Below are 23520 nucleotides of genomic sequence, written 5' to 3'. Positions count from 1 at the left end.
AGAGAGAGAGAATGGGAAGGGGAAAGGTAGAGAGAGAGGGAGAAGGAGAATCCCAAGCAGGCTCTGTGCTGTCAGCAAGGATCCCGATGCAGGGCTCAATCTCACTAACGGTGAGATCATGACCTGAGCCAAAATCAAACATGGGACGTTTTACTGACAAAACCATCCAGACGCCCCTACATTCTCATAGTCTGCTTCTATTTATTCTGCTTTCTATTATTTCTTAAGATCCACAATTTTCTTTCTTGTAGGCATAGCTTCAGTATTTATAAGATTTTATATAAAGTAACAATATTGCTTCTGAACAAAGACTTATATTTTCAGATTCCTAAAGATACTGTTAAGTTCTAGATTTATTTAACATCAATATTTTAATAAATGTATAAGCAAGGGACATACTTCAGTTTAGTTAAAAGTCAACAAGGTAGCTTGTGTGTGAGGTGCTGTCATTACCATGTTACAGATGAGAAGCTATAATTCAGCTAATTTTTTTTAAATCTTCATTTAGGTTAGAATTAGTAGGTGAAAACGCCGCCCAGATTTGGCTCTTTTTGCCACATCAACTTTCCTTCCAGATCTGTTCTGTCTAAAGATGCAGTGTCATCCCCTGATGCTTCTTCTCACTGCCTACCTCACCTCTGCCCTCCAGACACACAACTATCAGTCCATATTAAACTATTTTGCACCTCTGAGCCTTTTCTCTTACTTATTCTGGAATTTCTTACTCTGCAATACACCTGCCTGAAAACTAAATAATTTGGGGAGGGGGTGGAATCGCAGCTCAGAAGTCACCATCTCTCAGGAGAGCTTCCATGAACTCCTTCTTACAGTCTGTACCCACCACACCACTTTGTAGTCTTTCTCCCCCTATCTCCTCCTTGCCCTGATTCTCTTCCCAGATTGTGAGCAATCTGAGGACAGGGACTAAGATTATTCATCTCTGAATCCACAAAACTTAACTGTTGAAGAACACATCACTGGCCCTAACTAAAATCTGTTAAATTAGGCCCTCAACTTTGAACAATCATTGGTGGCTACACTACAGAGTCAACCAGCTAGTGAGTCAGTCCTATTTTGAAGCAGGGTTTATATAAACAGAAGGTGGATATGACAGAAGATGATGTTCCCGGAAGTAAAGGAGACTTTATGCTGTATTCTAATGATTCAGTAACATTTTTGAATGAGCTGTTCTCCATTCATGAATAAGAGAAAAACTTCCATCCCCTTAAACTCTTCTAGTCTCACAAAATAAAAATGGCGTAAATAGGGGCGCCCGGGTGGCTTAGTCGGTTAAGCGTCTGACTTTCGCTCAGGTCATGATCTCGCGGTTCGTGGGTTCGAGCCCCGCATCGGGCTCTGTGCTGACTGCGAGCTCAGAGCCTGGAGCCTGTTTCAGAGTCTGTGTCTCCCTCTCTCTGACCCTCCCCTGCTCACGCTGTCTCTCTCTCTCTCTCCTAGAAATAAATAAAAATATTTTTTAAAAAATGGTGTAAATAGATGAGTGGTCCTACTATCTACTGTCAAAAAGTATCACAGATCGATTATTCCAAACAAAGAGCATTTTAATCAGTTTACAGCAGATACTTTCCTATGGCAAGGGATCTCATTTGTTTATCTATGTGTTCATATTCGTATTACTTATCTATTGGTGCATAACAAATTACCCAAAATTTAGTGGCTTGAAACAAAGTTTCTGAGGGTCAAGAATCTAGAAACAGCTGACTTGGGTTGATGTGGTCTCTCATTAGGTAGTAGTCAAGCCACTGACTGGGTTTGTAGTCATCTCAAGTCTCAACTGGCACTGGAGGATTAATTTCTGAACTCATTTACAGGGTTGTTGGCAAGCCTCAGTTCCTCACTGGCAGTTGGCTGGGGGCTCCAGTTCCTTGCCATGGGGGCCTCTGCCTAGGGCTGCTGAAAACAGGGCAGCTCCTTCCCCCCAAGAACAAGAGAAATGAGAAGGAGGGAGGGATAAAGGAAGAGAGGGAAAAGAAAAAGGAGAGGGAGAGAGAGAGAGAAAAAAAAGAGAGAATACTCAAGCTAAAAGCCACAGTCTTTTTTATAACCTAATCTTGAAAGTGACATCCATAATTTCTACCATTTCCAGTTTGTTAGAACTAAGTTAGGAAATCCAGTACATACCCAGCAGGGAGAAAATAAACAAAGATATGAATACATGCAGACAGGGGATCCCTGGAGCCATTTTAGAGGTTAAAATGTTACAAGTTTATAGGAGAGTATTCACTTGGAGGATGCATTGCTTAAAGCCAATTGTGTTTTGGAGATATACATGATTTCTATGGCCAAATTGGAATTCTGGTTATACCTATTTTAATTTTGTTTAGCCGAAAATTCTTGCAGTCATGCTTTATATTATTGAAAATTGAGTTCTAAATTATTAGTTGATGCATGTTTTAGACTATGTCCCAAATTAGTTTGTTTAAAAAGACTCTTAGTACTGACTCTAAGGGCTTTGATTTAAATACAATTTTGTTTCATATTGTCTTCTAAATATTAAAGAACTTCTTTTACCCCCAGCTTGGCTGAATTATTAAAGATATGACTCCATAATTAACTAGCAATATAGATCAGCCAGCCATACTCCAAGTATTGGCCAGGAAATACAATCTCAAATTATCTGCACACAAAATTGTAACTCAGCTGAAAGACACCAAACTTTTGGATGACTGACTGAAGTACATGGAGTCCACTCTTTCCTCTAAAGACTCTACAACAGTATTTCTCAAGTGCAGTTCATAGGCCCTCTTATACCATCAAAGACTCCCAAGGTGATTACCCAGACCTAACTTCTAGGAGTCCACTTCCACACTACTGAGTCAGAAATCTCTCAGGGGCAATAAAAATGGGAGAGACTCATGAATCTACCCTTAAATGAATTACCCACAACCTTTACTACATTAGACCAGATCATTAAGGAATGATCATTTTGGTCCCCTAGAAAACAGATTCCACTGAATTATATTCTATTATCAGTGCTATTTTCCAACACTGATGTTGGAACCTTTCACATAAACCTTATGTGAAATTATGAGAACTTAATATTGTGTATATTTAAGAATCCATAAGAAAATTTTCTGACTGGTCTTAGTAGATTTAATTCCCAAGTGAATGACTTAGTTCTATGTTATGATCATTATGTATCTTATCACCAATCCATTTTCTTTCTCTGACTGATCACTGGAAAGGTCAAAGTCAATCTTTAGCCCACATTTAGTTAGCCTGCACATAAAACTTCAAAGCTTGAACCTGATGTACCATTTTCATTCCTGCTTTCATTTTACTTAGCTGGCTTCATTTTTCCTTACCTCGCTTTTTTCCAAAATAATTTTAGTTTAGTTAACCTTTCTATATTTTACATTTCATTATAAGTTTATTTAAAGATTTACTGGAAAAAGGAGGATGAAATGATTTAAAGATATGACACTTTTGAATGAATGAATGAGAAAAGCATATGTAAATTTTTAAATTTACCTTTCTAAACTCATTGTTTTATTTGTTTGTTTGTTTCTTTCTTTGTTTTTTTACCAAGTCCCTGAGCCAGTCTAAGTTAGTTATTTATCCTGAGCCTTCCCTGAGAAATGTTAGCTTGGAAGTACATTTACCATGTGGTTTCCCATCTATATTAGTTCCCTTTAAATTTGTACTGCTTTTCCTTATAAATAATTTTACCAAATTACAAAAGATACAGGAATTATTTATTTATGTTTTCATTTTAAAGAACTAATTGACTTTATTAAATGATTCATGAATCAGACAACATCCCATCTAGCAAACAGGAGGGCTACCAAGGAAATGTTTTTAAGTCATCCACGATCCTATCATTTGAACACATCTATTGTTTATGTTTTGGTGTATTTCCTTCTAGTTTGTTAACCTACAGCACTTCTCAATTTTATGCAGCAAACATTTTCTGAGTGCTGACTATGTGCCAGTCAGTGTGTTACGTGTTGGGATGCAAAGATAAAGACAAAATGATAGCCTTCAGGCAGCTCTGTGTAGAAAATTATGTCAACATGTAAGCAAGTAATGCAATACAATGTGACAAGTTGGGTGGAGATCTATAGCCCTTCACAAGCCAAAAACGATTTAGTCAGAACCGAAAAGATGAAGAAAAGGTCTGTTGGTAACCATTGGCAAGAAGGCATTCCGCACTGCCTGCCGCAGTGTAATGGCTTGAGAATGAGGCCAGAAAGGTAGACAGGCAGAGACCAGGATTATTAAAGGCATTACATGCCAGGAAAAGGAATTTGGATATTCATTCTAGAGACCTATTACAAAACCAGAAAGAGTTTTAAGTGGAAGAGTAACATGAACAGATTTACATTTCAGATATTATTTTGGTAGCATTAGGAAGGACTGTTTGGAAGAAGGGCTGCCATTAAGACAGATAAGCCATCTGAGAAACTATGGCCATGGTGATGGTGGCAAGAGGGAGTCTGAACTGGACCATAGTAATAAAAATGAAGAGTCAAGGGACAAAACAGAAATGGGGTTTTTTGGGGTTTTTTTGTTTTTTTGTTTTGGTTTTACAAATAGTTTATTGTCAAGTTGGTTTCCATATAACACCCAGTGCTCATCCCCACAAGTGCCCTCCTCCATGCTCATCACCCCTCCCCCCACACACCCATCAGTCCTCAGTTTGTTCACAGTATTCAAGAGTCTTTCATGGTTTGCCTCTCTTCCTCTCCTACACTATTTCCCCCCTTCTTCTCCCCCATGTTCCTCCGTTAAGTTCCTCCTAATCCTCCTATACTTGCAAACATATTTTTTTTTTTCTCTGCCTGACTTATTTTGCTCAGCATAACACCCTCAAGGTCCATCCATGTTGCTACACATGGCCAGATTTCATTGTTTCTCATTGCCATGGAGTATTCCATGGTATAGATAAACCACATGTTCTTGATCCATTCGTCCACTGACGGACACTTAGGCTCTTTCCATGTTTTGGCTATTGTTGAGAGTGCTGCTATGAACATTGGGGTCCATGTGCCCCTATGCATCAGCACTCTGTGTCCCTCGGGTAAATTCCTAGCAGTGCTATTGCTGGGCCATAGGGAAGTTCTATTGTTTACTTTTTGAGGAACCTCCACACTGTTTTCCAGAGGGGCTGCACCAGTTTACATTCCCACCGTGTAGTAGGGTGCCCATTTCTCTACATCCTCACCAGCATCACGAGTTCTCTGATTTGCTCATTTTAGCCACTCTGACTGGCGTGAGGTGGTATCTCAGTGTGGTTTTGATTTGTATTTCCCTGATGAGGAGGGATGCTGAGCATCGTTTCATGTGTCTGTCGGCCATCTGGATGTCCTCTTTGCAGAAGTGTCTCTTCATATTTTCTGCCCATTTCTTAGCTGGGTTGTTTGTTTTTTGGGTGTGGAGTTTGGTGAGTTCCTTACAGATTCTGGATACTAGCCCTTTATCCGATATGTCATTTGCAAGTATCTTTTCTCATTCCATTGGTTGCCTATTAGTTTTATGGATTGTTTCCTTTGCTGTGCAGAAGCTTTTAATCTTGATGAGGTTCCAATATTTTATTTTTGTTCTTGATTCTTTTGCTTTTGGGGATGTGTCAAGTAAGAAATTGCTGCGGTGGAGGTCAAGGAGGTTGTTTCCTACTTTCTCCTCTAGGGCAAAACAGAAATGTTTAAAGACAATCAACATGGGGCACCTGGGTGGCTCAGCTGGTTAAGCGTCCAACTTCGGCTCAGGTCATGATCTCACAGTCCGTGGGTTCGAGCCCCATGTTGAGCTCTGTGCTGACAGCTCAGAGCCTGGAGCCTGTTTCAGATTCTGTATCTCCCTCTCTCTCTAACCCTCCCCTGTTCACTCTGTCTCTCTCTCAGAAATAAATAAAAAACATTAAAAAGGAAGAGAGAGACTCAACATGACTCAGTCACTATACAATAGTGACCATACAATAGAGGCCCAGGTGGGAGGCCGAGGAGGGGAGAGGGAGCAGTATAAAAACTGAATCTTGAGTGACTTTAAAGGTTCTGGTTTAGGCTGCTGTAATTAAAATGTTGTCATTAACAAAGAAAGGAAACATCTAAAAAAGAGTGGAAATGGGATTGTGGGGGAAGGCTGGAGACTGGTGAGGAGATGAGAGTTTATCTGAGGGGTCATCTTGTTTGAAGTGCTGGTGGGGCTCAGAGAGATGTCCTTTGTGGCTCTTGCAAATATATAGTCTGTAGAGATTTGGAGAAAGAGAATTGGGAGCATTTCCTAAAAGGCTGGTAGTTAAAACTTGCTAAACCTCTGTTAGGACTGATTTAATGTATGCTGAGGGAGGAGGGACTGATGGAAATGAATGGAGCAGTTAATGAGGGACAAGGAAACAGAACCAGCACAGATCGGAGCCAAGATTTGGCTGTAACTGCAGAGACACACAGAGCCATGGGACAGACTTCTTTAGTTCAAGATGAGAGAAGCCTGGAAGAGACTTCACTTCAATGTGAAAAAAAAAAAGCCTGAGTAACAGCAAGAGAACATTATGAAAATGCATACATTGCCTCCCTTCCCCTGTTATCATTGGACCAAAAAGCAACTTTCACTCAGGGACTTCAAATGTGAAACCTCCACTCTTCCATACTGCCTTCTTAAACTGTTCAGAATAAAACAGAATGATACTTAAGTGGTAAAGGATCGTGGGCATCTTTTCAAGTCATGTTCCTATACATACACCAAGTTATGCTCCTATGTAGTGCATCCTCTCTAAGGAAGTCTCAGACAAAGCCAAAGAAGACCTATAACACAGAAACCTGTTTAAGTTGTATTAACCACAAGTTTCCTAATGGTGTGATTAAAGAGTAGCCCAAGGTTATTAGTGAGCTAGGAATAAAATCCAGGTCCTTCTAAGCATCTAGAGTGTTTTACAAATATTCCTTGGAGCCAGGTGCTGGTAAGATACCTCAGAAGCCACCAGATAAGATACCTCCGGGTATGCCCCACCTTTTCAATCTAAACAGCTTTGCTTTGGGGCACCTGAGTGGCTCAGTTAGTTAAGCTTCTGACTTCAACTCAGGTCATGATCTCACGGTCCAAGAATTTAAGTCCCACATCAGGTTCTGTGCTAACAGCTCAGGTCCTGGAGCCTACTTCAGATTCTGTGTCTCCCTCTCTCTTTGCCCCTCTCTCATTCTCACTCTGTCTCTCTCTCTCTCTCTCAAAAATAAACATTAAATAAATAACAGCTTTGCTTTTATCTGTTTTACATATCAGTGCTCCATTTAAAGTTTGGAATTTTTTATGTTTTAAAATAGTCTACTAGATACGTGCAGTTTAAAATAGAAAATGGTGGGGTGCTGGGGTGGCTCAGTCAGTTAGGCACCCAATTCTTAATTTTGGCTCAGGTCATGATCTTTCAGTTCATGGGATCAAGCCCCGCATCAGGCTCCACACTGATAGTCCAGAGCCTCCTTGGGATTCTCTCTCTCTCTCTCTCTCTCTCTGTCTGCCCCTCCCAGCTTGCACACATACCCACTCTCTCAAAATAAACATTTTTAAAAAACAGAAAATAGCATTTTGATATAGCTACTTGGGTGATTTTGTTTGGACCAAAAGCTCTAACCACTCAAATAAATTACAGGCTCCTTGAAGATCAGAATTTCATCTTAAACTTATTGAATCTCCTGCTTCTTACCAGGGGACCTTATACAAAATAGATGACCAGAAAAATAATTATGGATGACAGGTTTGACCCCAGGATACTTTATTACCTAGTGGCCTTTTCCTAAATGTCTCTATTAATAGACAGAAGAAATACAGAAAAGTCTTGTACTAACAAAGAATCTTAATTTCCTCCAAAGCTTGAGGCCCTTGAGAATAAACCAAGTCTTGTTAATTGGCCAATCTGTTTGAATACCTGAGTAAAATAGGAAGCGTGAGATGGGAACTGTGGTTGAAAAGTCAGAGCTCAGCCCCTTCAATAGCCCAGGAACTAGACCCTCTGAATGTAAACAAAGAAAAACTAGTTCAAAGTGGCAAAGGAATTTCTCATTTATTTTTATAAAAATCAGTATCACATGTTAGAAGGGAATCAGGTAGACCCTGATATTAGACCCTGTTCCATGATATAATAGCTATGTGACTTGGTTTCAAGTTCCGTAAACTGTCCTATCCTCAGTTAACTCATCTGTAAAATGGGCTGAACACTACATGCCTCACAGAGATGCTGAGGATTAAATAAGATAATGTGTTTAACATGCATTTCACTGTGCATAGCATGCAGTAATCTCTTGATAAGTAGTAACCATTATTATGTAGGAAATAGCACAAGGTATAATAGAAAAGATTGGGCTTTGGTGCTAGGGAGCGGGTGGGAACACTGAATTTAATCTCTATCCTTGGCTCTACAACACTGATGAGTCACTTAACATCTCTGGGTCCTATATTGTTTATATGTATAATAAATTAATGACACCTAATTCCTTTATCAAGTGATAACTCCTTGAGAAGGAGTAGAGATCTGGGATCTTTTCTTTCATTTTTTTCTCACCTTCCTACAGCGTGATGCTCATAAATGCATAACCCATGTGATCTAGGTTGTAAATCATACAACGTTTAACAAAGCAATCCCCAAAGCTAATTTCTAGCTTTATTTTCTTCTTTCAAAATTATCCATCATTTCATATTTTCTGGCTCCCCATCATCCCTGAGTGCCTCCTACTCTTCCCTGTAAACATTTTCTGTCTCATATATACTGTCAGGACCTTGCCATCTTGCCTTCTCCATCACGTCTCTCCTGTTCTCTCAACTTCTATTGTACATCCTGTATTGCACACAGTCCCCAAGGCAGACAATTGTGTCCTTCAAATTTCCTCAAAGCTGGAAAGGAAGAAGCCAAGTGGTACTGTTTAGGGTTTTTCTGTTCTTGTCACATGGGGTATGGGAAAGTCTGTTTACCCTCACATGGTGATGATTTTGTACCATCAGCTAGACATGATATTATCTTGTCTTCTCTACCCAGTGACTATGAATTTGGTAATTTTGTGACTGTGTAAACTCAAAGCCTAACAACAAGTGGCTTAAGAGCTCACACTCTGCTGCCTAAACATATGCCATTGCAGGGGCTGAGAAATAGATGTGTTTTTACTAATTCTTCTGCTTATTGGGTATTTTTTTTTCATTCTCAGAAACACTGCTTGTGTTAGGAATAGCTCTGGCACTGCTGAAGAGTTCACTCTAGGGCAGTGGATCTCAAACTTTGATTCACTTTAAAATCACCCAGTGAACCTTTAAAAGCCTTGAATACCTAGACTGAACCACATGCCAATCAAATAAGAATCTCTACAGGAAAGACTCAGGCATCAGTATTTAAAACACAAAACCAAAAAAAAAACAAAAAAACAAAAAAAAAAAACACCCCTTGTGATTACACTGCACACCCAAGTTTGCATCTCACCAGAGCATCTCAAACTTGAACTACATAATAATCCCCTAAAGGTTTTTTTAAAAATTCTGATTCCCAGTCTGTATGCTAATTATATCATAATCTGTGCGCCCAAGGAATCAGTAGCTTTTAAAATACTCTGGGTGTCGAAAAACAAACAACCCAGCGAAGAAATGGGCAGAAGATATGAAGAGACACTTTTCCAAAGAGGACATCCAGATGGCCAACAGACACATGAAACGATGCTCAGCATCCCTCCTCATCAGGGAAATACAAATCAAAACCACACTGAGATACCACCTCACGCCAGTCGGAGTGGCTAAAATGAGCAAATCAGAGAACTCGTGATGCTGGCGAGGATGTGGAGAAATGGGCACCCTCCTACACTGTTGGTGGGAATGTAAACTGGTGCAGCCCCTCTTGAAAACAGTGTGGTGGTTCCTCAGGAAACTAACAATAGAACTCCCCTAGGACCCAGCAATAGCACTGCTAGGAATTTACCCAAGGATACAGAAATGCTGATGCATAGGAGCACATGGACCCCAATGTTCATAGCAGCACTCTCAACAATAGCTAAAACATGGAAAGAGCCTAAGTGTCCATCAGTGGACGAATGGGTCAAGAAGATGTGGTTTATCTATACCATGGAATATTACATGGCAATGAGAAACAATGAAATCTGGCCATGTGTAGCAACATGGATGGACCTTGAGGGTGTTATGCTGAGCGAAATAAGTCAGGCAGAGAAGGACAAATATCATATGTTTGCACGTATAGGAGGATTAGGAGGAACTTGACGGAGGACCAAGGGGGAGAAGAAGGGCGGAAATGGTGGGGGAAAGGGAGAGAGGCAAACCATGAGAGACTCTTGAATGCTGACAAAAACTGAGGACCGATGGATGTGGGGGGGAGGGGGGAATGGGCATGGAGGAGGACACTTGTGGGGATGAGCACTGAGTGTTATGTGGAAACTAATTTGACAATAAACTATTTGTAAAAAAAAAAAAAAAAAAAAAGAATATTGTGTTTTATGGACTTGACCTTGGTGCATCCCAAAACAGTCCTGTGTAAGTACACACAGTGGACAGAAGCTCCTTCTTAGGGTTCAGGCACACAGGAAACCCTTACACACATTACCAAATTCTTCCCTTGGCCTCCTGCCTCTCATGGTTAGACCCCCATGCACTACTATGGATCAAGCAGTCCTGCCCTTTGTTTTATACTTGCGTTCTCTCACGGGCCCATATTTGAGATGTAAAGAATGTAGACCTTTTAGTACTCCCAACCTACACTTTGAACACATTTAACTGGCTGTCAATCCTTACTTTATCAAATTATCACTCTTAGAGCCTTCATTTCATATAATTGATGGTTATTTATAAGACTTTATATTAAAGTAAACACCCAAAACAGGAAAAAGAAAGAGCAATAAACAGATTTTAAATATATAGACTAAAGTCTGTAAGAATAACCTCTTTTAAAGTCCTTCTGAAGTCTTATATTGCAATAATCATCAATCAATACAATTTAATTCACTAGCATAGACAATTAAAAGTTGTTACAAATAAGAAAAATGAGCAAGTCGCACTGTTACAAATATTTTTGCTGCCCTTTTAAAGATTTGTGAAATACAAGGTTGAACACAGTAATTTAATGCCTTTTAAACTGTCACCTAAATATCATGTTCCTTTTAAAATTACAACCTCTCTTAGTCTTAATGAGTCATCAATCCATTACTGTTAAACTCATGACTGATTCTAGGCTAAAGAGCACCCCATAGTTGGCTTAAATGTTATTATACCCCATTAAATTGCTTTTGCTATGTTCTTTCAAATTTTTTAAAGTGTGTCTTTCACTTAATAAGCAGTGATTTCATATAGTCAGAAAACAGGCAATTTTTTAAACAAAAACCTTAAGTTTTATTTCAGAATGTGCAGGCTTCATCTTAGTCATCTTAGAATACTGGTGCTTCATATACAGCCTGGCATATTACTGGCATCTCATAAATGCTGATTGAATTAAGAAACAAATGTTTTTACATAATTTTGTACACAATCATTTCCTGCTATATCTAAGCTAAAGTAGTGCTATGATCATGACACTATTCTCTTAGGCCTGCCCATGCAAGACTCGAAACTTCTAAGAGGACTGTTTAGTTTTGCCTTTTTGCTTTTTTCTGGCCTGGTTGCCTCTTAGTGTGTGTGTAAGATGACATATTTCTTTAATTCTATGGTGATATGGATTATAAAGGAAACATCAATTTAATAATAGCTTTTCAGGTGAAAAAAGAAAAAAAGGAACTACCAAGTGAATGTACACATTGATTTTATGATGTATCCCAATCTTAACAAATGTAAAAACATAAAAAACTTAATGTTTTGGAACCAAGTAGATGGAGTATAATGGTGGTGAGTTGTCATGTTATTATGACCTGTTCGTGTTCTATTTTCCAGACTTTCAAATGAACTTACGGTGGGATATGTACGCATGATGCTGTTTAGGGGAAGTCTATGGGCACTATTCGATCAATATGGGCTGTATCTTCCTATATAGCCTTTTGTTCAGTGTCTATTGTACCTTGGATTCCTAACAAATATGAAATAGCAAGCATCTCATGTAACAAAGGAAATGCTAATACTTTTCACCAAGCATAGGAACCAACAGTACCTTGAAAGAAAGAGAACTTTGAAGTTATAAATGGCAATATGTAAAGATGTTTTCATCTAAGTAATTATGACAGGAATTAAAGTTTAGGTTGTTGAGATTTCTCTTTTCTAGTTTAAATTACTCTATTTTGAAAACTTGAAGTTCAAACAATTATTAGTTATATAAAGGCAGGTAAAAATAGCCTGGGAGAATAATAAGAAGGAGTGGAGAGAAGAAGAAAAGAAGAGAGAATCAAAGGTAAAATATAAGTTTGAAAAGGTCTTAGGAGGGTCCCTGGGTGGCTCAGTCAGTTATGCATCCTCCTCATAATTTCCACTCAGGTCGTGATCTCACAGTGTGAGATGACCCCCTGTCATATTAGGCTCTGTGCTGGGCACCTGGCCTGCTTAAGATTCTCTCCGCCCCCCCCCCCCGCCCCGCACCTTCCATCCCCACTCCTGCTCATGTGCACTCTCTCTCACTCTCTTGCAAAAAGCAAAAATTAAGTTAAAAATATTTTAAAAATAAAGACAAACTTAAAAAAATTCTTGAAAGCTCGAGGACAGTCTAATCCAAATCACCATTTGTTACTTGTCCAACACAAAATGCCTGCCCAGCATTTATTTCTGGAATTGTAAATGGCCTGAAATTAACATCTTAACAAGGCACATGAAATAAAGCATAAAAATTCTGTCACTGAGTCTCTGGAACAAGATGCTTGATTATGCCCAGATGATTTTTAATTCAACTTTTAATTCTTCCCTGACCTTGAGCATGCTTCTGGGTTGTTTCTTCCTAATAAGAGTTTTATATATCCTGTAAATGTAAACTAATTTTAATTCTCATTTAAGCAAATCAAAGAGGAAGATAAGCATGATCCTGAAAAAAAAAATAATTGAATGCTCCCAAATTCTTATCAAAATGATAGAAGGCTATCACAATTCATATTTGTGAATGTGAACAAGTAAAAGTTGATTATACAACAGTCGGAAAGAATAGGTTTTTTTAATTCATCTATTTATTTAATACCATTCTTCATATTACAAAGTAATCAATTAGACGATTTTGTTTGTTGAAATTGTAGCAAAACTAATTTTCAAATGATTATCTTCTCTAACTAGAGAGCAACTATGTTTGAATAATGATCATAGTCCCATTGGAACAATTCTTAATTTTTTTTATTCCACTTAATGATTATTGGAATATAAAAGTGATGTTTTTACTTTATAAGCAGAGCTCTGATTTAGTAATAAAAATAAACACTCAGCATATCAATGTAGAAATTACATATTCATGTTAGTATAAACCATCTGAAGATCATTTAGTTCATTCCTCAGGTTTCTATGTAAACAATGCAAAATGAGTTATAGTTGATGCTGTTCTTAAACATATCTAGTGGAGATTCTACTTTCTTGAACAATAATTCTGACATATTTCTGAGAATTCTTAAAATAATCTACCGCTAGCTAATCTAAATCCTTTCTGAAATGTTAATCCTGCTTTTTCTCTAGTGTCAAGAAGAGTATAATTGGTAAAACTCTTTAAAAATACATGTATCTTCTTCAATACGCACCAAACAAGATTGTGATAGGAGTCAGGAAATTAGCTTTTTTTTTTTTTTCTTAGCTTCTAAGTCATCTAAAGATAAGGTGTATAATTACATCCTCTCCATATCCCTAGGTGCCTATGGGCATATAGGTGTGCATATTTGTATACAATGCTTAGGGTTGACTTTTTTTTCATGGATCCTTCACTTGCAAAATCCTTGTCTGAGTGCCTTGAGGTTAGTCGAGGGGTAAGTAGGAAAAGAGCTACAAAACACTATTCTCAATTAATGTCCCTCAAATAAGTCAAACAACAGTTGGGAGGCTTTAAAATGTATCATTCTCCAGGCTCCTGGGTGGCTCGCAGCACAGAGCCTGCTAGGGATTCTGCCTCTCTCTCTCTCTCTCTCTCTCTCTTTCTCTGCCACTCCCCTGCTTACTCTGTCCCTCTCAAAATAAATAAAACTTAAAATCTTCTTTAAAAAATTAAAAAATAAAAAAATGTATCACTCTCAGAGTTTCTGTTCTACCATAATTATTCTCAAAGATTTAACAAAAAATACATCTATAACTGGAAACAGTTTGATCATGAGGGGTTTTTTATCCCCAGGAATTGAATATATTACAACTTCTTTGAAATTGGTAAGGCAGATTATTACCTAAAGTTAAACAAACAAACAAACATCCAGAACTGAACACTGAAGGAATAACTACCTGGGATTTGAGGCCAATTTAGAATTAGTAGAGGACAGAAGAGAAAATAAAGCTTTTAATGTGTAGAGTTAAAAAAAAAAAAAAAGGAGGAAAGAATGTTAAAGATTACAAGAGAAAGAACATCTATATATATCAGAAATTTTGTTTTGACTCAACAGGTTGCTCCACAATACTTTGAAGTTTTGGAATTTATTTAATACTTAAGTTTTAATAATTTTTAAGAAAGTAGGTATTTTATTTCAGTAATCTCTACACCCAACATGGAACTCAAACTCATGACTCAGAGATCAAGAGTCACATGCTCTGCTGACTAAGCCAGCCAGGCATCCATGTATATTTTTAATGGTAAGTACTTTGTGGCTAATTTCTCTTCACATTTTCTCCAGTAAGAATGAGCAATTGACCTACCCTGCCACCATCATCACACTATATGCTACAGTCATAGCTCTAGTGAAGAGAAATCTCACCACTAAAATACAGAAACTGCAAGATAACTCATAACTGAGAGAGGCACTTCAGAATTATAAGAAACTCTAGGATTTGTTTTCTATTTCTGTAAAAAATGTCATTGGGATTTTGATATGAATTGCATTGAATCTGTAGATTGTGTTTGACAATCGATGAACATCTTCCCATTTCTTTGTGCCTTTTTAGATTTCTTTCATCTATGTTGTATAAGTTTCAGTATACTAGTCTTTCATCTTCTTTGGTAAGTTTATTCCTAAGTATTTTATTCTTTTTGGTATTATTATAAATTGGATTGCCTCTTAATTTCCTTTTCAAATGGCTCATTGTCAGTGTATAGAAACACAACTGATTTTTGTGTTGGTTTTGTATCCTACAACTTTAATGAATTCACTTATCTCGTTCTAATAAATAAGTTCTAAACTTTTGTGCAGTTTGAGGGTTTTCAACATATATAATCTGAAATTCATAAGGGAGCCACAAAGAACCCCAAAGAGTCAAAATAATCTTGAGAAACAAAACTGAAGCTGGAAGTATTACACTTCCTGATTTTAAAATATATTAAAAAGCTACAATAATTAGAACAGTATAGTGCTACCATAAAGATAGACACATAGACCATTTGTACAAAACAGAGTAATAACCAAACATACACTGTCAACTGATCTTCAACAAACCATATACCTGATGAGAAGTATGCCATGAATATATAATAGGGAAAGGATAGTCTCTCAAACAAATGATGGAAAAAACTGTATATCTGCATGCAAAAGAATGAAATTAGACCCCTATCTTATACATGAAGGGAAAGAAAACTTTCTCCTTCTTCCCTTCTAGGTTTTTTGGCTGGCCTAATAATTAAATTGATATCAGACAGAGTAACAGTAAAAACCAAATTTAATTTCATATGTTCACAAGCTCATAAATATACGTGACTCAAAGAAGTGACCAAAGCAGACAGTTCTAATACCTTTTAGACAAAGAAACAATGAATTTGTGAAAAAATGACAAAACAAAGAATTTTGGGGCTGGGGTAGTAAATTAGTGAAGAAGTAACAAGGTTTGGTTATACAGCCTCTCAGCCCAAAATTCCCTATCTTTGGTAATGAAGACACCTTTCCTTCCCCTGATACAAGGAGGCTACCTACCAGATAGGAAACTTATTTCCTACTTTCAGGAAGACAAAGAAGGATCAGTGTGCCCTTCTTGCACCAGCTGTTTCTTAAGTAACGTTAATTCAGAATAATCTGTATGCAAAAGTGTTGTATTTTGGAGTAACTCGCCCTGAACCCCATAGCACCATATGCAAATATCACCTCAAAATGGAATAAAGGCTCAAGCACAAGACCTGAAACTGTAAAATGCCCAGAATAAAACACAGGGGAAAAGATTCAAGACATTGGTCTTGACAATGACTTCTTCTTGAATGTGACACTAAAAACATAGGCAAGGAAACCAAAAGAAGACAAGTGGGGCTACATCAAACTACAGAGCTTCTGTACAGCAAATGAAACAATCAACAGACTAAAAAGGCAACCTCCCAAAAGGAAGAAAATATTTACAAACCATATATCTGATGAGGGGTGAATATCCAAAATATAAGGAACTCATATAACTCAATAGCAAAAAAAATAAATAACTAGATGGAAAAAAATGGGCAAAGGACTTGAAAGAACATTTCTCCAAAGAAGACATACGTATGATTAACAGTTATATAAAAAGTGTTCGATATCACTGCTTTTGCTATAGCCCAAAGGTTTGAACCCATTCTGTTCTCCTCTCCTCTGCACATTTTAGGTATATATTATTATATTTTATATCTTTTTAATGTTTATTTATATATTTTGAGAGAGGGAACGTGAACTAGGGAGAGGCAGAGAGAGGGAGAGAAAGAATCCCAAGCAGGCTCCACACTGTCAGCACAGACCTGACACAGGCCTTTATCTCATGAATTGTGAGATTATTACCTGAGCCAAAATCAAGAGTCGGATACTTAACCAACTGAGCCACCCGAGCACCTCTATTTTATATCCTTTTTTTGTGAGTTCCTTGACTGATTTTTTTAAAAGAAATATTCGTTTTTACTGCTTCTGTGTTTCCCACATCTATGCTGTCACTTCTGGTCTCTCCCTTCCACCCAAAGAGTCCTCTTTCATGTTCCTTGCAGAGATGGCTCAGTGATCATGAACTCTTTTGACTTTTGTCTGGGAAACTCTTTATCTCTCCTTCCATTCTGTTTTTGTTTTTTTTTTTTTTTTTAATTTCTAGGAGAGAGAGAGAGACAGCATGAGCAGGGGAGGGTCAGAGAGAGAGGAAGTCACAGACTGAAACAGGCTCCAGGCTCTGAGCTGGCAGTCAGCACAGAGCCCGTTGTGGGGCTCTAACCCACGAACCGCGAGATCATGACCTAAGCGAAAGTCGGACGCTTAACCGACTAAGCCACCCAGGCGCCCCTCTCTCCTTCCATTCTGGATGATAGCCTTGCTGGATACAGTAGTTTTGGCTACAGATTTTCCCATTCAACACTTTGAATATATCATGCCACTCCCTTTCAACTTGCAAAGTTTCTTTTGAAAAATCTCCTGCTATCCCTATAGGTTTTGTCTTTTAAGTTACTGACCCCTTTTGTCTTGCTGCTTTTAAATTTTTTTCTTTATCAATATATTTTGCCAATTTCTTTACAATATGCCTTGGTTGGCCTGCTTTTGTTGATTTTGATGGGAGTTCTCTGTGCCTCCTGCATCTGGATATCTGTTTCCTTCCCCATATTAGGGAAGCTTTCCGCTCTCATTTCTTCAAATGAATTTTCTGCCCCCTTTTCTCCTTTTCTTCTTCCAGGACTCCTATAATCAAATGTTATTACATTTGATGGAGTTACTTCTTTCTCACATGAGCCCCTGGTGTGAGGGCCCATTTCTCTGCCTTCTCCCTAAGGCACTGCTCTTTCTTTCCTGTGGGCAGCCTCCCTACACTTCCTGACCTTCCTAATCTTTCAAATACAGTTTCTTCTTTTTATTTAGTTGTGAAGTTTGTTCTCTCAGTCTTAAGATCACACTTCAGTTTATTGACTTGGATGTCTACAATATCTAGTTATAAACGTGGGATGGGGTGAGCTCAGCGTCTTCCTACTCCACTCTCTTCTCCCTTCTAATAGGGGCATTTTTTTAAACATTCACGAAAGCATAACAAAAACTTGTCTGGAAAACTTTTCTTTATGATACAATTAAAATGACATTCTTTTTAGTCATATACTTTAGCTGATATTGAATTTTTATGTTTATCTAAGCATTTAAGCTCCCAATTCTTATGTTTTTTCTTATTATCTATTTCTATATTTAATTCTGCTATAAAACCATGTTTTCTCCTGGTATGGGAATTTACTTTTTTTAATGTTTGTAGTCTTAACTTATTTTTTTAGATAACAAATTTATGTACTCATTTCATTTTCTTGTGAATATATTCTGCCTAATTTCATCAAAAATCCCAAGAACATCTTGGAGGAAAAGTAGACCATTTACAAAAATGAGAACACATGCAAATATTTGTCATAAGGTCATAAAATACTCTAGCATAAACCATAAAGATATTGCTTATCAATTTTTAAATCTTTCATTTACTCACACAACTTATTTAAGGAGCTTCACAGATTCATTACACATGATATAGATGCAAATTCCCAGGATAAAAATTTATGAAGTTTGTTAAGACTGATGTTCAAGTCTTCCTCTGATTTGATTAGCCACCTCAAAACTTTGATAGGTTTCTGGGTAAAATACTCGTGTGTTCTGAAGGCAGCTCATTTGTCATATACTTGAATACCATAATAAGGACAGACCTAGGAAATCGTACGTACCTTGTGCCACCTTTGAAATATTGCTATTAACTTTTTATTTTAACCATCTCCTAAAAAAGAACTATTAGTGGAAGCCACATGCTATGCCAACTGGTTAAGTATTACTACAAGCATATTCCCCAGTAGGCATGCCCTCCCGGGGTTCTGGGCTACATTAGACAGCAATGGTTGGTCCAGTGGTATGAAGAAGTCTAAGATGTGCTGGCTGTGTGCAGGTCAAGTACTTATGTTTCACAATTCCAATCCCCAGTCCACTAAACCTAAGAGAAGAAGGTGGGGAGGTAGCTGTGCTAAAGACTGCAATCACAATCTTTGCCCCAGTTCAGAAATATATCTCCTCTGGGACCTCTTCTAAAGATCTTAATTTCTTCCTGTGAGACTTAGAAATCCCGCAATAGGCTACATGCTCCAGTTAGCACTGAAAAAGTTCCCCAGTGGCTTTTGGAATCTCCAAGATTTTGGCGTACAAAGATTACTGCTTAGATTCAAATATTTCTCCACAACATCCAGCCAACACCAAGACTGTGTGAATTCTGAAACACTCGCTTGATCTATATAAATCTAATTCAGTCACAAAAGGAGACTATACATTGCTCTGACATAAAAGAGAATGAAAGATTATATAAAGAAAGCATCACAATCTATCACAAAGGCACAGTCTCCCACCAGGGAAAAGCCAAGGAAAATTGTGCTTTCAAATCTGTCTAGTGTAATCATCGCATTTCATTTCCCAAACACGCTGGACCTCCAACATTTTAGTCCATCGGCATAGCAAGAAGGGTTCCATTCTTCAGCCAAGCACTCATCAGTCCATCCATATCTCCATACTCACAAGGTCTTTTGTTCACACATGCACATAACACGCCTGTGTGCTCCTACATCTACTCCAGCAACTCATTCTCTTCTCTCTGCCCCAGTTATACCATATCAACTTTCAAAGTCATACAGAAGACCACAAAGAAATCAAAAATGTTCCAGTGAATGATAACAAACTCGATAGAGAATATGATTATCCTGTTAGAAGCCAGACTTAAAATAATCCTCTTCTTCATTCTCCTTCTAATTTAGACAATGCATTTAACATGTGTTTCCTTTTTTAAAATGTGCTTTGAGACAGAGATGTGCGTTAGAGTCAGCTACCTCTCTGCCTCCTTCCCTGTTGCCCTAACAGTAATGCACCAGCTAAATGACAGTGTTCCCACATTCCCGAACATTCAGCATCATGAAGGACTCAGAGAAGGGGATTGCTGTATGGAATTCCATGGAGGTTTCTTAAGGGGCTCTGACTGAACTGGTAATTGGCTCCATTTTGTCCTTCTCCATTCTCCTGTGTTGCTTAGAACACAAACATGATAGGGGCACCTGGGTAGCTCAGTCAGTTGAGCGTCTGACTTCAGCTCAGGTCATGATCTTACAGTTCGTGGGTTCAGGTCCCACGTCGGGCTCTGTGCTGATGGTTAGCTCAGAGCCTGGAGGCGGCTTCAGATTCTGTCTCCCTCTCTCTGACCCTCCCCCGCTCATGCTGTTTCTGTCTGTCTCTCTCTCTCTGTGTCTCTCTCTCTGTCTCTCTCTCTCTCAGAAATAAATAAAACATTTAAACATTAAAAAAAAACACACACAAACATGATGACTGGCATACCTGCAGCCATCTTAAAACATGAAGTGCAAGTGGAAGCCATATTCCAAGGTGGTGGAGCCAAACCACAGAAGTTGCTGGCTCCCTGATGATGGAAGGGTGGCCATCACAGCTCCAGGTATCTTTCACTGGAGAAAGAAAGAAATCTCTATTTTATTTAAACCTCAGCTGTTTTGGATTTTCTGTAATATATAACTGAATTTGATCCTATCTGGAATGTTATGTTTTTCCTGACTTGAAATTATTTTAAGCCCCTAAATCCTGACTTATTGACATAACTATTGTCCAGAAAAATCATATTCACTATAGAAATATAAAATTATTGAATAAAAGATTGAATAGTACTTTCTGCAAATCATAATAGAAAGCACTGACCTGAGAGATATGATTGATAGCTCTTTATAAACGTTTCTAAGAGACATTATAAAAGATTCAGAACTCGGGGCGCCTGGGTGGCTTAGTCGGTTAAGCGTCCGACTTTCGCTTGGGTCATGATCTCACGGTTCGTGGGTTCGGGCCCCACGTCGGGCTCTGTGCTGACTGCCAGCTCAGAGCCTGGAGCGTGTTTCAGTCTGTGACTCCCTCTCTCTCTGACCCTCCCCTGCTCACGCTGTCTCTCTCTCTCTCTCCTAGAAATAAAAAAAAAAAAAAAAAAAAAAGATTCAGAACTCTAGCTCTACACATAACATTGTATAAATGAGGCTCACAGCAGAAGACCTCTGATAATATATGAGGTTAACTCATTTGTTAATAAACTGTCAGTATCTTTCTCATTATTTTAGCACATTTTTGATACATTTTAATGGTTAACTTTTTAAATTTTGATCTTAATATTCTTTACCTATAGTTTCTTTCTAGATGCCATTTCTGCTAAAATTCTGAAGTTATATATGAATCACATAGACCTAACTCTGTTAATTCAACTATGCCAAAAAGCAGTAGCACACCGCTTACATACCAGTTAGTTTTCCTGGGTTAAGACCTTAGCCTTGCTCAGTAACATTCTTCTCTCTGGAAGATGCACACTGAGATGTCCCTCTGTAAAAGAAATGTGATCAAAGACTGGGACCTGGACAGAAAGCAGGAGGCTAGAGAAAGGAAACGTTTTGTGGAGAAATGCTTTGACAATTAGGACTGAATATTATTAATGTTTCACAGATGCACTTCTTGTATTCTAAATGAGATCTCTGGGATAAGAACAGTGAAACGCACCAACCTCTATGCCTGATCTCTCAAATGTGCAATTCCTTGACATTTTGTCCTTGACATCCAGAACTGAAAAATGAGCTTGGTTTAACTTAAGGAACTTCAGTTGTTGAAGCCTAAAAATTACAATATCTACATCATTCTGTATCATTGGAACATAAGACATGCTTATCACCTTATCAAATTTTATTTGAATTTTACCAGTCAGTACGAACCACTTCCTCCGAATTAGAAACATTTCACTGATCTTATAAAAAGCATCTGGACTAAGATTTGGCATCTAAACATGGTCATATTTTCCACCCCAGTACTCAGCTCTAGCACCTTCAAGATGGCAATGCTATAAACAGAACAAAATGCTTCAGATACCTCTCTTTCCCTACTTTGTCAGGGTTCAACCAGTGAAACAGACCAGTAGGAGACAGTTATATAATGAGACAGTTATTGCAAGAAATTGGCTCACACAATTGTGGGTGCTGTCTGGGCAAGTGAGAAACCCAAAGAGCAGGCCATCAGGAAAGATAGGCTGGAACTCTCTGAAAAGACTGAAGTTGCTGTCCACAGGGAAATTTTGTCTTACTAGGAAAGAGTTAGCTCTGTTCTTAAGGACTTTCAACTTATTGAATCAGACCTACGCAAATTATCTAGAATAACTTCCCTCATTTAAAGCCAAGTGACTCTGGACGTTAATCACATCTATAAAGTACCCTCACAGCAATACCTAGATTAGTGTTTGAATAACTAATAAAGACCATCATACTCTCCTTCACAAACTGTTGGTAAACTAGAGAGGTCACACTCTGCTCTGGGTTTTGAGCCCTATTAACAAATTCTGACTTAATACAAACAGGCTACAATGATTAGAAGTCTGGTCTTCACCTTCCCACAGCCTGTTATGTAAGAGGCTTTTAAGAACCTGTCATTGCACACATCACTTTTCACTTTTTTATTCTTTCATACACTTCAGTCACCCTGATTAAGATGGTTGTGTAGTAAGTACCCAGTTTAATACTAACCCAACTGAGACCTATGACAAGGCAAAGACCTGAAACACTCCAGGTCTTATGGAATAATTTTTTCAACTGTTATCTCAAAGAGAAAAAAGGAGTGGGAAGCAAAGATGTGACCTGGTTTCAGTACAGCAAACTGGATTGACTTTCCTAGAGGCTAAGGCCATCCAGAGTCATGCAGATCCTCTTACCATCTCTTTTTCCCCTCCTCTTTTATCATTTATCATAGCAAAAATACACCCATTTTATCTTTTATCAGCTGTCCCTGGGGTTCTTAGTCTGCTATCTCCACAGTATCCCAGCATTGCTTAGACAAAACTGTTGCATCTGGGGCAGACAAAACGGTAAACATGATGATTTTACTCTAAATAAAAATCTACCGGAGCGCCTGGGTGGCTCAGTCAGTTAAGCATCTGACTTCAGCTCAGGTCATGATCTCACAGTCCGTGAGTTCAGAGCCCCACGGCAAGCTCTGTGCTGACAGCTCATAGCCTGGAGCCTGTTTCTGATTCTATGTCTCCCTCTCTCTCTTTCTCTCTGCCCCTCCTTGCTAATGCTCTGTCTCTCTTGCTCTCAAAATTAAATTAAATAAAACATTTAAAAAATTCTTTTAATCTGTGATAATAAGAGTTCAGTGTTTATTAGATTTTCAGGGTTGAGGAAGAAGACAGAAGGGGCTTTTAAAAAATATTAACAAGGGAGTTAAAATAGTAAAGTTTATCTTCAAGGACATGGGCTTGGGTATAATTTGTTTCATTTATTAATTACATGATCTTTGAAAAGTCTCAACCTTCTTATATTTCATATTTCTTTCCTATATATAAGGTGAAAAGATTGAATTCTCTTTCAGTTCTATTTTTCTTTGATCCTATGGACATAAAGCAGCATAACATGGAGAAGAGCTGACCAGGAAAAGGACAGAAGAGTAACTTAAAGAATAATGTAAAATGAAATAAATGGTCAGTCTGGCAGGAAGGAAGGAAGGAAGGAAGGAAGGAAGGAAGGAAGGAAGGAAAAGAATAGATAAGGAATGAGAG

The sequence above is a fragment of the Hyaena hyaena genome, unplaced genomic scaffold, assembly GCF_003009895.1.
Source record: "Hyaena hyaena isolate Hyena2069 unplaced genomic scaffold, ASM300989v1 scaffold_941, whole genome shotgun sequence".
Lineage (NCBI taxonomy): Eukaryota > Metazoa > Chordata > Mammalia > Carnivora > Hyaenidae > Hyaena > Hyaena hyaena.
This window is presented reverse-complemented; position numbering follows the sequence as displayed.